Source organism: Callorhinus ursinus, unplaced genomic scaffold (assembly GCF_003265705.2).
Source record: "Callorhinus ursinus isolate GAN/ISIS: 27379988/994484 unplaced genomic scaffold, GSC_fseal_2.0 scaffold16, whole genome shotgun sequence".
In the NCBI taxonomy this organism is placed as follows: Eukaryota; Metazoa; Chordata; class Mammalia; order Carnivora; family Otariidae; genus Callorhinus; species Callorhinus ursinus.
In genome coordinates, this window is record NW_027397078.1 from 24043374 (window position 1) to 24061366 (window position 17993).

The following is a 17993-nucleotide window of genomic DNA, read 5'->3' on the forward strand; positions in this document are numbered from 1 at the left end:
GCTGCAAGAAAGGCAAAAAGCAGATCTAAGAGAATTCTTTTTCCTTTTTCTTAAGTAAACTCTACCTCCGACATGGGGCTCGAACTTGCAACCTCGAGATCATGTTGCATTCTCTACTGACTGAGATTTTTCTTAGAGCAAAAGTGGAACTGGTGAAAATTTACGTTTAAATCCTAATTAACATCTTCCCTCTTAAGCTACATTTCTTTCCAGTTTTTTCCCCACGTTGTTCGATGCTGGCCATTATTTCTTCAGATACCTAATTTTCAAGTATGGAATTATATTTCACTTCTTTTACCAATTCAGCCCTTAAATTAAATTTGCCTCTAAGCTAGCCACTTTTAAATTCGTCAACTCTTTATTTTCACTGCTACCTCTCTAAAAAAACTCTGGTTGTCTTACATCCAGAACTCAATGGGGCCTTTCCAATTGAAAGACTTGAGCCCTGGTTCGCCTGGGTGGCTCAGTAGGTTAAGCGTCTGCCTTCGGCTCAGGTCATGATCCTAGAGTCCTGGGATCAAGTTCCGCATCAGGCTCTTTGCTCAGTGGGGAGCCTGCTTCTCCCTCTGCTGCTGCGCCCTCTGCTTGTGCGCTCTCTCTCAAAAATAAATGAAATCTTTAAAAAACAAGAAAAGACTTGAGCCATCCTAGGGGAAGCGGAGCTGGCTCAGTCTTAAGAACATGTGACTTGGTCTCAGGGTCATGAGTTCGGGCCCCATGTTGGGCAGAGAGATCACTTAAAAAGAAAAAAAAAAGACCTGAGCCCTTCTTGAACTCAAGGAATTTTCTTCTGTTGTTTCTGTATTTCCTTCCATTTTCTCTGTTCATTCATATTAGAATTTCTACTATATGATGTAAGGACTCCTAAATCTACCCTCCATGTTTCTTTAATTTTTCTTTAAATTTTCTTTCATATTTTCTTTCTACATTCTCAAAACCCCTAAACTCTTTTTTCTAAGCTAGCTAATTTGATCTTCATCTACTGAATTTTTATCTAAAAGGTCATATTTTAATATCAAAATAAACTTAGTTTCTTTTCCACAGCAATCTTTTCTCCTTTTTTGGGTAGATACAGTATCTTCCCAAATATCTCTGAAGATTTGAAGTTAACTGTGTATTCTAAATTAAACCATCTCCTCTGCTGTCTCATTATTAAATTGGTTAGATTTGGTGGCCCTTTTGAACTGCTGATTTTCCTCAAAAGCATGATTTTTCTAGGTTGTCAATATCTGTAGATGAAGGTCAAGACCAAAGTTACATTCTGATAGCTGGATTGTATTTCCTCAGCTCAAGTTGAGAATCCCTGTTTGCCTAAAAATAAACCTAAATTATGACCACATTGAGAGCTCTAGAGTCTGGAAGAATGAGGCCAAGGGAGAGAAAGAACCATGTAAACAGCCAGGCTTTCTTTCAATGATGGACAAGCATCCCATCTTTCCACTACTAGAAGTCCAATAACCCTCAGGTTGGCTACAAGCTACCTAAAGCACTGCCCCTTTCTCCCCACAGTACCCACTCTGGAATTTCCTATGGACAATTTGTAAATCAGAGCACTGAATTTCTGGCATTATCTCAGGAAGAAAACCACAGGAGAAGACATCTATACTAATAGGTAAATGACTTAGCTTTTCATACCTTTAATTAACTGGCTGTGACCACAGCTTGCTCTTTCTCCTAGGACATCCCTGCTTCTGAGATCAGGAATAATGCAGAATGAAATTTCTGGATGGTCCTTCTGACTTTTTGAATAAGGCTACAGGTTCACTAAGCTCCCTAGGGTTTTGCCATTAATTGATTCCCAATTGCTTTATTCAACCAGAAACTCGCCATATTCTGGTTTGCAAGTGGCATACCTCTCAGGTTTTTTTGTTTCTCTGGATTTCTCTACTTCTTCCTCAATATAATTTTCAAAGGAAAAAAAAAGTGAATGTGTGTGTTCTCTAGTCTATCTTGAATCTGAAATCATTATGAATTTGTATGTGTCAAATAAAACATGGAAATATATAAAAACAAAAAAACTATGAGAGAAATAAAAAGAAATCAATAGTAGTGACAAGTTACAACTCTTATCAACACTTGACAGATCAATTACTCAAAAACTAAGGAAAGAGGGGTGCCTGGGTGGCTCAGTCAGTTAACCATCTGACTCTTGATTTCAGCTCAGGTCATGATCTCAGGGTCATGACATCAAGCCAGCCCCGCCTTGGGCTCCAAGCTCAGCTCAGAGTCCGCTTGGGATTCTCTCTCCCCCTCTCCCTCTGCCTCTCACCCTGCTCTTGTGCGAGTGCGCGTTCTCTCTCTCTCTCAAATAAATAAAATCTTAAAAAAAAAAAAAACTAAGGAAAAACATGTACATAATTAACATTATTAATCTAATAGCTTTATTTCAAATTCCATTCCTGAAGAATAGTATATTTTGTTTTCAAACAACCCTGCCCCCCCTCTGTGACAATAAGAGGAAGAAAAAAATGCTTGCTGCTGAAAATGTCAGAGCCCTGTCCTTCCTTGCCCTGTCCTACTTGGAACTTCTGTACACCTGCTCAAAATTTCAATGCCAAGTTTTTATTACAGATTAGTTTTTTCCATAAAACCATTCTGAACCAATCAATAACTTCACAGTTTTGGTTAAAGTCTAAGAGTCTGAACTTTCAAAATCTATTAAAATTTGGTCCTAAAATGACGTCTTCTTAATGCCTTATTTTTCCAAAGCCCTTATTCATGCTCAGACTAAGAGTTGCCAAAGTACCCTCTGAACCTAGTTGCACTGATGTGCTATCAACACCAAGCACTAGAGTTTTTATTTTTTTTTTTTAAAGATTTTATTTATTTGCCAGAGGGAGGGGACACAAGCAGGGAGAGTGAAAGAAGGAGAAGCAGGCTTCCCGCGGAGTAGGGAGCCCGGTGTGGGGCTCGATCCCAGGACGCTGGGATCATGACCTGAGATGAAGGCAGATGCTTAATGACTGAGCCACCCAGGCACCCCTGTTTTTGGTAGTATTTTCTCCAGATTTGAGCAGGAATATAATTTAACAGTGAGTTAGGATGTCTCCTTTTTTGTCCCCTTTTCATTTCCCATACTCTAGAACATCTACTTTTTATTTAAAACAAACTACCCAGGGTGCACCTGGGTGGCTCAGTTAGGTGTCTGCCTTCTGCTCAGGTCCTCATCTCTGGGTCCTGGGATCGGGCCTCATGTCCCCACGTCCCATCAGGCTCCCTGTTCAGCGGGCAGTCTGCTTCTCCTTCTCCCTCTGCCCCTCCCCCTGCTCCTGCTCTCTTGTGGAATAAATAAAATCTTTAAAAAATTAAAAAAAACTACTCAGTTACATTATAATATAAAGGTATTTTTTTAAAGATTTTACTTTTAAATAATCTCTGCACCCAACATGGTGCTCAAACTCACAATCCCAAGATCAAAAGTCACATGCTGTACCTACTAAGCCAGCCAGGTGCCCCAGAAAGGTATTTTCTTAACAGTTAAAAAATACAACAGGGGGATGCCTGGGTGGCTCAGTGGGTCATGTGTCTGCCTTTGGCTCAGGTCATGATCCCAGGGTCCTGGGTTCGAGTCCTGCATGGGGCTCCTTGCTCGGCAGGTAGCCTGCTTCTCTCTCTGCCTACTGCTCCCCCTGCTTGTGCTCTCTCTGGCATATAAATAAATAAAAAATCTTAAAAAAAAAAAAAAAAAACAGGAATGAAGTGCCTGGATGGCTCAGTCAGTTAAGCATCTGACTTCGGCTCAGGTCATAATCTCAGGGTCCTGGGACTGAGCCGTGGAAGAGAGCCCCACAGCGCTCCACCTCAGGCTCCAGGTTCCATGCACAGCAGAGTTGGCTTGTCCCTCTGCACCTCCCCCAGCTCATGCTCACTTGTGCACGTGCGCTCTCTCGCTCTCAAATAAATAAAATCTTTTTAAAAAAATACAATAGGAATGAAATACAAATACATGCTCCAACATGGATGATCCTCAGAAAGAATATGCTAAGTGAAACAGGCCAGACATGAAAGACCACGTATTAAATGTCAAGAATAGGCAAATACATACAGAGAGAAAGTAGATTAGTGGTTGTGAGGGATGGGAGTTGGTGACAGTGATTGCTAATGGACACAGGATTTCTTTTGGGGGTGATAAAATGTCTGAAAATTAGTGGTGATGGTTGCACAACTCTGAATTTACTAAAAACCACTGAATTGTACATTTTTAAAGGGTGAATTCTACAACAATTTTATAAATTATAAACACACGAGTATAAGCAAATCTTAAACTAGTGCATGTTAAAACATGTTTTTGGATAGGAGAATGATGCATCAACTTATAAAAAAAGACATAGATTAAATTAAGGTAAAACACTAAAAGTATTCCTTCTAAAGTCAAATTAAGACAAGGACACCCCGTGGTGCCTGGGTGGGTCAGTCGGTTAAGCAACCAACTCTTAATTTTGGCTCAGGTCATGATCTCAGGGTCATGAGTCTGAGCCCAGCACAGAGCTCTGCACTGGGCGTGGAGCCTGCTTAAGATTCTCCCTCTCCCTCTCCCTCTGTCCCTCCCCCCCAACTCGCTCTCTCTCCCTCAAAAAAAAAACAAGGACACCCATTAACACTATCATTAAGATTACATGAGAATTTATAGCCAATGCAATTAGGTAAGATAATAAAATGTAAAATACAATTATTATTTAAAAAAATTATACTCATTTATATATGATCTAACTATGAAATCCAAAGGAATCAACTGAAAAACTACCATCAGTATGAGTTTTATAAAGCGTGCTGGTACAAAATTAATAGACTTGAAGACAAAAGCTTTCTTAAATCCCATTGATAAAAATACTTGAAAACTCTTAAGTGTGATTAAAAAAACACAAATATATAGATAAATCAATCTTGCTCTTCAAACCCACAACTACACTGTCAATTAATCTTTGACAAAGCAGGAAAGAATACGCAACGGGAAAAAGTCTCTCCAACAAATGGTGTTGGGAAAACTGGACAGTTACATGCAAAAGAATGAAACTGGACCACTTTCTTACACCACACACAAAAATAAATTCAAAATGGATGAAAGACCTAAATGTGAGGTATGAAACCATTAAAATCCTAGAAGAAAACATAGGCAGTTAACTTCTTTGACATAGGCAAAAGCAACTTCTTTCTAGATATGTCTCCCGAGGCAAGGGAAACAAAAGCAAAAAACAAACTGTTGGGACATGATCAAAATAAAAAGTTCCTGCACAGCAAAGGAAACAGTCAACAAAGCTAAAAGGTAACCTACAGAATGGGAGAAGATATTTGCAAATAACATATTTGATAGAGTTAGTATCCAAAATATATAAAATAATCTCAACACCCAAAACAGAAATAATCCAATTAAAAAATGGGTAGAAGACAGGAAGAAACACTTTTCCAAAAAAACCACAGATGGCTTGGGACGCCTGGGTGGCTCAGTCGTTAAGCGTCTGCCTTCAGCTCAGGTCATGATTCCAGGGTCCTGGGATCGAGTCCCACATCGGGCTCTTTGCTCAGTGAGGAGCCTGCTTCTCCCTCTCCCTCTGCTGCTCCCCCTGCTTATGCTCTCTCTCTGTTTCTGACAAATAAATAAATAAAAATCTTAAAAAAAAAAAAAAACCGAAAAAACACAGATGGCCAATAGACACATGAAAAGATCCTCAACATCTCTGATCATCAGGGAAAACACAAATCAACACTACAATGAGATTATCACCTCACATCCAACAGAATGGCTAAAATCAACGACACAAGAAACAACAGGTGTTGGTGAGGATGTGGATAAAGGGGAACCCTTTTGCACTCTTGGTGGGAATACAAACTGGTACAGCCATAGTGGAAAACTATATGGAGGTTCCCCAAAAAATTAAAAATAGAACTACCCTATGATCTAGCAATTGCACTACTAGGTATTTACCCAAATACAAAAATACTAATTCAAAGGGATACATGCATTTCAATGTTTATAGCAGCGTTATCTAAACAGCCAAATTATGGACACAGCCCAAGTGTCCATCAACTGATGAATGGATAAAGATGTGGTATATCTACACAACAGAATATTACTCAGCCATTAAAAAAGAATGACATCTTGTCACTTACAATGACATGGATGGAGCTAGAGTATTATGTTAAGCGAAATAGGTCAGAGAAAGGCAAATACTATTTCACTCATATGTGGAATTTAAGAAATAAAACAAACCAGCAAAGGGGAAAAAGAGAGGCAAACAAACAGACTCAAAAAAAAAAAGATGTATGTATGTATTTTGAGAGAGAGTGCAAGCGAGAATGAGTGTGGGGGGTGGGGATGGGTTGCGACACAGAGGGAGGGGGAGGGAGAGAATCCCAAGCAGACTCCCTACTGAGTGTAGAGCCTGACACAGGTCTCAATCTCACAACCCTAAGATCATGACCTGAGCCAAAACCAAGAGTCGGATGCCCAACCGACTCAGCCACCCAGGTGCCTCAAGAAACAGACTTGTAGGAGAGAAAACTGATGGTTACCAGAGGGGAGGTGGGTGGGGGGATGGGTTAAATAAGTTGTATGGAAGTGCTGAATCACTGTATTGTAGATGTGAAACTAATATTACACTGTACGTTAACTAAATGGAATTTAAATAAAAACTTAAAAAAAAGTCTTGTTCTTCATATGTTGAATAGTATCAATTCTCCCTTAATTAACCTCTACATTCAATTGAAATCCCAATACACTTTTGTTGTAAATCAGCTGACCTTATATATGTAGGTCTTCTTTCAGACTGTTCTATTCCACTGATCAATCTGGCTTTGTGCCCACTGTTTTAATCACTGTAACTTTATAATAAGCTTTGATATATAGTAGTGTAAGTCTTCCAACTTCTTTTCCAAGATCGCCTTTGCTATTCCAGACCCTATGCATTTCCCTATAAATTTGAGAACTGATCAAAAAAAAAAAAAAAAAAAAAAAGTCCTGTTGGGGTTTTGTTTGGCATTGCATCAAATCTTTACATATCACAACTGACCTGTTTGTAATACTGATACTTCTGAACCAGGGATGTTGTATCTCTCCCCACCACTTCTTAGTAAAGCTTTTATGTTTTTATTTAATTTCTGGTCAACACAAAGTGCAATATTAGTTTCAGGTACACAATACAGTGATTCAACACTTCCATACGATACCCGGTGCTCATCACAAGTGCACGCCTTGATCCCCATCACCTGTTTAGTCCATCCCCTCATCCACCTCCACTCTGGTAACCCATCAGTTTATTCTCTATAGTTAAGACTCTGTTTCTTGGTTTGCCTCTTTTTCCTCCTCTGCTCCTTTGTTTTTTTTCTTAAATTATACATATGAGTGAAATCATATGGTATTTGTCTCTGACTTATTTCGCTTAGCTTAATACTCTCTAGCTCCATCCATGTTGTTGCAAATGGCAAGATGTCATTCTTTTTTTATGGTTGAGTAATAGGTACTGGCTTTTAAATTTGACTTTCAAATTGTTTATTATTAGTATAGAGAAATATAATTAATTTTTGCATATCAATGCTAACCAACTGTAATGCAAGAGTATTAGAAATAAATGTCACAGAAACAACAGAAAAAAAAATCCCACAGATTTAAAAACAAAGTTCTAAGTAATTCAATGGGCAATAGGAAAATTATGAAAATCACAATATATTTAGAACTAAATAGGGGTGCCTGGGTGGCTCAGTCAGTTAAGCATCTGCCTTCGGCTCAGGTCATTATCTCCGAGTCCTGGGATCGAGCCCTGCATTGGGCTCCCCGCTTAGCGGGGAGCCTGCTTCTCCCTCTGCCTGCAGCTCCCCCTGCTTGTGCTTTCTCTCTCTCACCCTCAAATAAAAAAAAAAAAAAGAACTAAATAATAAAAATGAATTCATGTCAAAATCATAGCATCTAGTTATAGTTCAGAGAAAAATTATAGTTTTAAAGGCATATTAAGAGCAGAGGTTAAATATTAATGAGCTAAACCTTCAACTTAAATTTTTTAAATATCAGAATAAATGCAAATAAAGTAGAAGGAAAGAAATATTAATATCACTAGGAACAGAAAGGATCAATAAAAGAACTATTTGGAAAGCCTTAATAATATAGGCAAGTTACTGGTAGTACTGGTCAGAAAAAAAAATTAATGAAATTAATATTTTGAAGTCATTATCAAAGCCTATACTTTATACCAGTATATTTGAAAATTTATATATTTCTAAAATATTGTTCCTTTTGTACAAATAAAAAAAAACAAGAAAAGCCAAAAAGACTTATCATCATGAAACTATTACTGTATCAAAAACCAAATCAGAAAAAAATACCAGTTTCACAGATGAATTCTACCTGACTTTGAGGAAACAGAGCATCTCTATTAAATACAACTTGTTTAAAATATAACTCATCCTATGAAGTTAGCATAAGCTTGTTATCGAAACAAAACAAAGACTACACCAAAAAGGAAAAGTATTTGGTAATAACAAAGCGATGCAAATATCCAGGACATCCAAAGACAGTCTAAAATAGAAAACCTAGGGATGCCTGGGTAGCTTAGTTGGTTACGGGTCTGACTTTTTTTTTTTTTTTTTAAGATTTTCTTTCTTTATTTATTTGAGAGAGAGAGAGAGAGAATGAGAGAGAGCGCGCACGCGCGCACATGAGAGGGGGGAGGGTCAGAGGGCGAAGCAGACTCCCTGCCGAGCAGGGAGCCAGACGCAGGACTTGATCCAGGGACTCCAGGATCATGACCTGAGCTGAGGGCAGTCGCTTAACCAACTGAGCCACCCAGGCGCCCAAGGGTCTGACTCTTGATCTCAGCTCAGGTCTTGATCTCAGGGTCATGAATCCAAGCCCCAGGTTGGGCTCCACACTGGGCATGGAGCTTACATTAATAACAAACTAAGACAAGGATGCGCCAGTTGGTTAAACGCGTGCCGGGGGGTCAGGTCATGATCCTGGAGTCCCAGGGTCAAGTCCCGCATCAGGCTCCCTGCTCAGCGGGGAGTCTGCTTCTCCCTCTGACCCTCCCCTCTCTCATGCTCTCTCTCTCTCATTCTCTCTCTCAAATAAATAAAATCTTAAAAAAAAGTTAAAAAAAAAAACTATCAGTGCAATTCATTGCACCAACAGATGCAGCAAAAGCACTAAAAAAAAAAAAAAACTGTTCAAGACGAAAACTCTAAAATGATAAGCAGAAAATAAACTAATAACATCTATCCCCTCAAAAAAAACCCCACTACAGCATGATATTTAATGTTAAAATATTAGAAGCACTCCATTAAAGTGTCTAGAGAAGGATGCCTGATACCAACGCTTCCATTCAACACTGTGCTAAATGCATTAGTCAATGCAGATCCAAAAAAAAATAATAAAAAAGAAAACAGGAGGCAAAATCTAATGGAAAAGAAGAAATAAAACCTTCATTATTCACACTCAGCTACTTAGAAAATGCAAAAGAATTATAAACTATCACTTGCACGTTTCATTCAATCTAAAGATACTACCAACTATAAGATGCACCCTTGTTTTCCATACAACTAAGAAAAAACACTGCCAATTAAAAACTGATGCCACACTTTATCTAAAATTTTCATTTTAGATTGAGTCCATTCTTTTAGACTTATATTTTATCATATCTTGCACATATATAGAAGGAAAAATAAAAGCAAAAAGAAATTGGTATGATTTTCCTAAAACTTCACATTCAGGGTCCTACCATGGATTGCTTTTCTACTCAAAGCTATCCAATCTTTCTTACAATATTGTCTTCTGCCAACAGGAGTGTTGGTGACACAGCATTTCTTAAAATGCTCCATTATTATCTATAGGATTTTCTTTCCAGTCAGATATCCACTTCACAATTTCTGCCTTCAGCTGTAGTGTTTGGCATGAAATAACAACACAACAATGCACATGCTCATTTAAGTGAGGACAAAATGAAGAGTGTTGACCAAGTGTTTGCATGTGTATGCAATGAGAACTGTATCATGACTGCTGCCTGAATGACAGTGATTATAAGGTGACCTATCGAAAACCTATTTTGATTTTATAAATTCTAAAATATAGGGGAGAAAAGTGCATCTCAGAATCTATGAAATACAGCAAGAGCAAAAATCAGCAAGGTTACATGATGAATACACCTAAGGCCGTAGTATTCCCTATACATTAGCAATAACTAAATAAAAATAATAACTAGCAACAAAATCCTATTCACAACAAAAACTGCATAGTATCTAGCAAAAAAATCTAACAAAAGTTGTGCAAGAGCTTTATGAAAAGCACCAGAGCATGCTCAGATTCAAATCCCAGCTCCACTACTTAGTATGTATACACTCTACATGTGTCTATATATTTATTCTATAAATTTGACACAAATACAATAAAAATCCAAGTTTTTCATAGACATTGACAAACTGACCCAAAAATAAAAATAGCTTTAAAAGTTTTGAAGAAAAACAACATAAAGCAAAAAAAAAAAAAATTTTAGTTATAAAGCTATCATTATTAAATCAGAGTGATACAGATATAGAGAGTTAAACAGACTAATGAAAGCAGAAGAGAGAAACTAGAAACAGATGTGTATATATGAGAATATAATAAACCTCAGGAGTTTCATTATAAATCAGTGGGGAGAAAGGCAGAATTACTCAATGAATCCATATTAAAAAAATAAAGTTAGATCCCTACATCACACAATAGAAAAAAAATTCCAGATGAATTAATGACCTAAATATGAAAAAGTACGGTATCAGTATGACCTTGGGGTAAGGGAAGAACTTCTTGCAGATACAAAACAACATAAGCCATCAATGGAAAAAAAAAATTGAGAAAAATGACTACCTTCACATTAAGAAGTCCTACACAAACAAGCTAAAAGATAAGCCACAGACAGGAAATGGTATTTTCAGTATTTATAATTACAAATCATTAGTATTCAGAATATAAAAAGAATATCCATCAATCAATGAGAAAAAGGAAACAACCCAACAGAAAAATGGACCCAAAGATAAAATAAGCAAATCACAGAAAATTCAAATGCTCAATAAATACGTGAGGAAAAAAGCTCAACCTCAATAGTAATCTAAGAAATGCAAAGTGAAAACAGCAATGAGATACAATTTATACTCAACAGATTGGAAAAAATTGCAAAGGCTAATCTTTTGGCAGTAGTCTCCATAAATAGAGGCTGATATGCAGCTGGTGGGAGTGTCAAATGGAACACAATTTGATGATTCCACAATTCCCAGTAAAGTTGACAAATGCACACTCCTGAATGTAGCAATTCTACATCTATAATCTCAAGAGAGAAGAACCCTGTGTAAGGATGTTCACAGCAGCATTGTTTGAAACTGCACAAAACTACAAACAACATAATGGCTGCTCCATAAGAACAGATAATAAACCACAGTATATTTATACATTGAAATACAAGTATAATGACTTAGATCAGTAGTTTTCAAACTTCTTGGTCTCAGGACCCCCTTACATTCTTATAAATTGAGGACCCCAAAGAATTTTTCTTTATGTGGGTTCTATTGACAGATATTTATATTAGAAATCAAATCTGAGACATTTAAAAATATTTATTAATTTGTTAAAAACAAGCCAACTGTACATAAACTTATTTTAAAATAATTATTTTTCAAAACAAAAAAATAAGTGAAAAGAATAGTATTATTTTACATTTCTGCAAATCTCTTTAAAGACAGGCTTAATAGAGAACAGCTGGATTCCCATAAGTGCTTCTGTGTTCAACCTATTATGACATCATGTATCACGCAGCCTCTGTACAGCACTCATGCAGTGCACACAAGAATGCAGCCAGAAGAATCTTATGGATCCCTGGGAATTCCTAGAGCACACTCTGAGAACTCCTGAACTAGACCCACACACAAAATGGATAAACCTCAAAAACACAATGTTAAGTGGAAAAAAAAACAAAACATGAACCGACATACACAGTATGATACCATTTATGTAAAGTTAAAAACACAAAAACCAATACCTGATAATGGTTTTGGTACCTACATATCAGGACAATTGTTTCTTCTTGCAAAGAAAAGACAGGAATGGGATGGGAGGGGCACTCTTTAAATGGATCTGTGAGATTTTCTTTAAACAAAAAAAGTTATGAAGCAAATATATAATAAACGATTAAGTTCTGTTAAAAATCTGGGTGATGCTTGCTTTTCAGGAGTTCTGAAATATTTCACAATTTAAAAATCTTAAATATATTTTAAAAAATCCTATACTTCTCACTGAATTTTCCTAAAAATAACTAGCAACAAAATCCTATTCACAACAAAAACTGCATAGTATCTAGCAAAAAAATCTAACAAAAGTTGTGCAAGAGCTTTATGAAAAGCTCTTGTGCCTCCTCTGAATAAAATATAGTTATGAGATACCTGGATTTTTTTTTTTAAGATTTATTTATTTAGGGGCACCTGGATGGCTCAGTAGGTTGAGCATCTGCCTTCGGCTCAGGTCATGATCTGGGGGTCCTGGGATCAGCCCCACATCAGGCTCCTCTGCTTCTCCCTTTCCCTCTGCCCTTCCCCCTACTCGTGCTCCCCTTCTCTCTCAAATAAATAAAAATACTTTTTAAAAAGATTTTTTATTTTAGAGAGAGAGCACATCCTAGCAGGAGGGCCAGAGGGAGAGGGAGAGAGAATCTCAAGCAGACTCCACACTGAGTGTGGAGCCCAATGCAAGGACTGATCCTAAGCCAAAACCAAGAGTCGGGCACTTAACTGATTATGCCACCCAGGCACCCCAAGAAACCTAGGTTTTTATTTAAAAAGTTGTTTGGAAAAATAATTTGACAGGAATAAGAACAGATTGGCCATATTAACCCCAAAAAGTTAAGCAGTGGGGGCAGGGGTTACCTAGTTCATGTATTATGCCTTAATATGTATATTCCTTGGTCAAAGGACACACAGATTAGATGCCTTACTACCTGAAAACTAATCACCTACAAAAAGTTTTCTATAACCAATAACTGAGATCATTGTTTTTAGAGATAATGACCATATGCCAAGTACTGCTCAAGGATAATAAAGGAGAACCTGCCTCTACATTCAGGTTCAGAAAAGATGACAAAAATATAAGCACACTGTTAAAATTTAATAGGTTAAATGCCAAATTAAAGTTGCCCACACTGATATGAGACAAAGAATGAGCCTGGAAAAACAATAGTGCCAATAAGAAAAAGAAAGTGAGACAGCAAGACTTGTTTGAGGAACTCTGGGTTAAAAAACAAGTAAGAAAAAAGACTCTCTATAAATAGTACTGGACATCTACAATATACCAGATAAATTTGGTTTCAGCCAAATGTTGAGATAGTAACACACCTGGGTAGAGATGGTCAGTAGGCAACTGGAAATGCTAGATGAGAAATTAGAAAAGAGGGTAGGCATGGTAAAGGGACATTAAAACCAAGGGAGAAGATTCAAGAAAAAGGACAGAGCACTGACCTTGAGGGAAATACCATGACAGAAGACAGAGAAAGCACAGAAAGTTTCTGAAACAAAGAACACCTTTATTTGATACACCCAATGACATGTTGTGAAAGTTTCCCAATTTCGGAAATAGTGGATTCAGGAATATAAGTGCAATGAAAAGAAATAAAAGTACTGGTGAAGGGAATGAGAAGACAAGTGAGGTTTTTCTAGGATAAGCAAACCTAGGAATGTTTCTAAGGAGAGGGAAAGGCACAGAGAGGGCAATGATGCAAGCAGAAGAATCACTGAAAGAGCCCCGTCCCGGACGGACGGGTGGAGCAGATGGGCAGAGGGGTTGTGGGCCTGAAGGAGACCAATTCTTCCTGCAGCGAAAAGAACAGGAGGAAAGCCTAGGTAGAGACAGAGGAAGAGTATGCAGTAGAAAGGAAGGAAACTCGAATGCTTATATCAGATTGTTGTCTATCTTTCTGGTTTAAGTAAGAGATTAGGTAATCTCCGTGGGGCTGAGGGGTTTCAAGGACGGGTGGAAGCGTGTGAGAGTAGAAAAATAGTCTGGAATCACCAGTGTACACAAACACAACACAAGCAAGGTCATTGATGATAATTACGAGTCCGGATGGGGTTAGAGAGGAAGCATTTACAAAGAGCAGTGTGGAAAAAAAATTATTTTTTAATGCTCTGTGGGCATGTTTTTTAAAAAAGGAAACTTGAACCTATCTGAAATATACACATAAATTAAGAACTAACACCTCACTTATCCAGAATGGTTGGGTAATAAGGTGTTACACCAGTTTCCCAGATCATCAAGGTCTACCCTTTCAGGCAAAAACATTTTATACTTAATGGTTTCCGATAGAAATCCTTCTAAACTACACATGATCTGTCTTCTTAACTATACAACTTGAGTCTCAATCTTAACCACCTACTCCTGCTGTACTGCGTGTGCAGCTAGACAGTTCTTTTTTACAGCTCTCCTATGTCTTTCCCAGCTGTCAAGATAGAAAGCAACTGGTTCTTCTAAGTTTATGTTTATCCTTACCACCTCAACAACCACAGCCCACTTGCTTAGCAACCTACTTGTAGTCAGCCTCCTACAATGCAGCGTTTCTCCAACTTTCCTAAACCATGGCCCCTTCCTTATGTTAAACATGAGAATCTTCAGTTCCCTTCCTTCCTCTCCCAGAGCATCAGTGCTCTGACCTCTTGCGGTCCAGGAAAATGGAAAAACTGAAACAACTTTCTAGTCAATACTGATGCTACCCTATAGATTTAGATCATAAAATTCAAGGAAACACATTCCCCACACGTCCATCTAGGACAGTCAAATATTAATCAAAACATGAGAAGGTTTGGCTTAGCAAACAGCCTTAGTTCCCTCTCAAACAAAAGGGTAGTTACTCTCACGGGGGGAAGAACAGGGATTGCAAAAGGCCATCTGAAGGCTGCTGCCTTTTGAGTAATCTTTCTTCTAATCTAACTTTTCAAACTGACTTCTTAAAAAAAATCACCATGAGAATACTTTCAGGTTCATTGCTCATTTTCATAAGGAATCCAGAGCACTAGTGCTGCAATTTTCAACCACGGTAAATGAAAAGTTAGAAACCTCTCCCTCTTTGTTTACTACAGAAATTATAACTCAGAACTAAACGTTATTTGGAGTGAAGTTAGGACAGAAAAGAGCAGCTCTCTAGTACAAACGGATCACTGAAGTAGCAGCAAAACTGGCTTAACTTCTGAACATTTTTGATAATCAGTCAGGTAGTGAAAACACTGATCCACTTGCTACTCTCGTTATTTCTCAACTCTGAAACCTTTCCTAGTCCAATGGAACTAAGTAAATATGAAGCCCAGCTCAGGTGTATCGTCATCCTTCTACGTGAGGGCTTCCCGGGGCAGCCCGATCATATAAGCCCCTCCACTTGGCAAGCAAGTTCTTCCACCTTTTCTAGCCAGGATTCCCACCACCCTCCCACCTTCACCATCGACTCCTGCCAAACTACAAATACTTGCTGCTTTTAGTTTTGTTTTTTTCCAAATACTATTTTGTGAATAAACTTCACCCTTGAAGTGCCCTTTCCCCAGCCCCCACCTCTGCTTAACAAAGTCCTACCCATTCTTAAGTAACCTCAAAATGTCACCTACTTCAGAAATCTTTTCCTCATGCTCCAAATAGAAACTCTGCCTTCCTCTGAAACCCCAGTAATTGGTTGTACCTTTCCCGCAGCACTTGAGTGCAATTCACCACGTCTCCTCCGCCTCTGAGCAACGAACTTCTTGCAGCCAGCGTATGCATTACAAGAACCTTTCTAATCTTTCTTATCAGCCAGCCCAGTGCATCGCTAACACTGAGTTCCAAGTTTACTGGGGAGTTATGCAGTATGCAATCAAAAGTCCTTTAAGGGACAGAATGCTACCTAAGCATTTTTCAAATCAAATAAACTAAAAAACATGGCAAGCAGATGAATAAATACTGCAGCACTAAGAAAATAAAAAACTTTCTGCCCTTCTTACTCCTCAAAAATAAGTTAATACCAACAGATCATTAATAGCTTAAATGGACCTTTTCAAGAAAGTTTTCAAATAAATGAATTGAAAAGACTCCTTTAAAAATGTATTCGTTTTCGTGCTGTGCAAATTACACTTTGCCCCCTGTTGGATAAAAGAGTGATGAGAACTTCTTTCCTATCGAATTTATTTTTATTTCTTTATTTAGGTACTAGAAAAAGCAGTGAGTGTTGGAAAACCGCATCTAGGGCAGCACCATAATAGCCACGTACGACGCTGAGTAAAAATAAAATGTCGTGGGGTTCCATTTGCCGTAGTGAGCCCAGATGCCTGGGCTGCCACCCGTCCCGACAGCCCCCGGGTTGCTACAGGAGCGGGAGAAAGGCGCGGGGCCAGGGACGGTGAGGGACGAGATGGCCGCCTGCGGCAGCTCAGTTAAAATGCAGCGGAAGCAGCAGCCAGTCACGGGGCTGCGAGAGGGAGGGCAGCAAGGTGGCGCTGCCGCCAAGCGCCTAGAGCCTGAGCGCCCATCATGGCGGCAAGGGCAATGGCCGCTTTGGGGAGCGAGCACGCCCCCTCCGCGCGCACACGCTGCCGTGCCGGGCCTCGGGGGCCCGTCACCGGAGCCGCCGCCGCCGCCGCCGCCACCCGCTCTCCGACCCCCCCTCACGGGCTGTAGCGGAATTTTCTCCTCAGACGCCGCCTTCAAGATGGCGGCTCCCCCTCCCGACAACCCCCTCAATCGTCCCCTGCAGCAGGCGCCGAGCCGCCGCCATCTTGTCCCCCGTCCCTCCCCCCCTCGCCGATATTTACATAGCGAAAATCGGCCCGGCCGGCCTGCGGCCTTCACCTCACGCCTGCAGCCTTCGCCTCCTTGCCAGGCCTCGCCCCCGCGCGGTGCCCCGGGCAGGCCGCGGCGCCGACCCGACGCCCCTCCGCCGCCTCCCGGGCCACCGGGCGACCTTCCCCCAACCCCCGCCCGTTCACGGAGCGCGCCTCCGCCGCCGCTCGGGGCAGCCGGGCTCCTCCCCGGGCCTAACTGCGGCCTCCTCGGGGCCTGCTCGGCGCCACGCGCCGCACCGCCCGGCCTAGCGCGGAAGGGCGCCTCGCGGGCCGCCGACCAGGCCGGGACCAGGCCGCTGCGCGCGCGCTAGGCCCCACGGCCGCGGCGGCGCCCGGAACTCACCGGACGGGCGTGCGGGCGGTCGGCGACGGTGGCGGGTGCTGCAGGCCGGCCTTTCTCTGGAGCACTGGGCCGGGCTCCGGCTGGTGGGGCGGGCGGAGGGAGGGAGGAGGGGCCGAGCTCGGAGCTGACAAAAAGCGGCCCAGCTCCCCGGCACGGGCCCGCCGTCAGCACGTCACGTCACCGCCCGGGAGAGAGACCCAGGAAAATGCGGAAGGGTAGATAGGCCCCCTCCTCCGCCCGGTGTGTCCCCTTGGCGCCCCGGGTCGGCGCCGCTCACGCTCCGCGACCGGGGAGCCCAGTGGCCTCGCTGCGGCGGGGTCTCCGGCGGCCGGAGTCTCCGTGACAGCGCCCCCCCTTCTTTCCACCTCCTCCGCGCTCCCGCCCGCCGCCGCCGCCGCTACACACGCGCCGCTGCCGCCGCCTCGGCCGTAAAGCCCGCGCGGGGCCGCGGTCCGCCGACCCCGTGGAGAGGCGGGCGGCCCGCACCCGTCCCGGCCTGGCCGCCCCCACCATCTCCCGTGGGCCTCGGCCACCCCCCGGGCCCTCCCCGGAGACCTACCGCCTCTCCGCGCCTGTCTCGGCCGAGGCGCCTGCTCGAGTTGTTTGCAGGCCCTCAGACCCCCGCCCGCAGTAAATGTGTTTTCTTCATCCCTGTGGCTGGAGAAGATAAATTTAGCAGTCCCCGGCGTCCCCTGCCTTGGCTTAAAAAAAAAAAAAAAAAAAAAAAAAAATCTTTGAAATAAAATGAAAATAGGCTTGCCAGTCTAAATGGGTGTGTGGGCACGAGGAGGGGGAGAAGGGTTATCTTACAGCTACTACCAAACTGTTTAATTTTTTTTTTAACAAGCATTCA

At 41.1% G+C, this 17993-nt stretch overlaps 1 protein-coding gene across 4 annotated transcripts in view; it reads right to left on the minus strand.

Annotated features, from left to right (window-relative positions):
- The window catches only part of ZFX (zinc finger protein X-linked), a 56876-nt gene extending 39155 nt beyond the window's left edge, over nucleotides 1–17721 (minus strand). The window contains exon 1 of one of the 4 annotated variants that reach the window (XM_025857587.2): nucleotides 17700–17721. The gene's annotated coding sequence lies outside the window, so the exon portion shown is untranslated. Of the gene's footprint in view, nucleotides 1–15662; nucleotides 15698–16767; nucleotides 16877–17140; nucleotides 17629–17699 lie in introns of those variants that run through there. The other 3 variants (XM_025857585.2, XM_025857586.2, XM_073901972.1) reach the window with 3 other exon arrangements.
- Nucleotides 17722–17993: the final 272 nt, after the last annotated feature.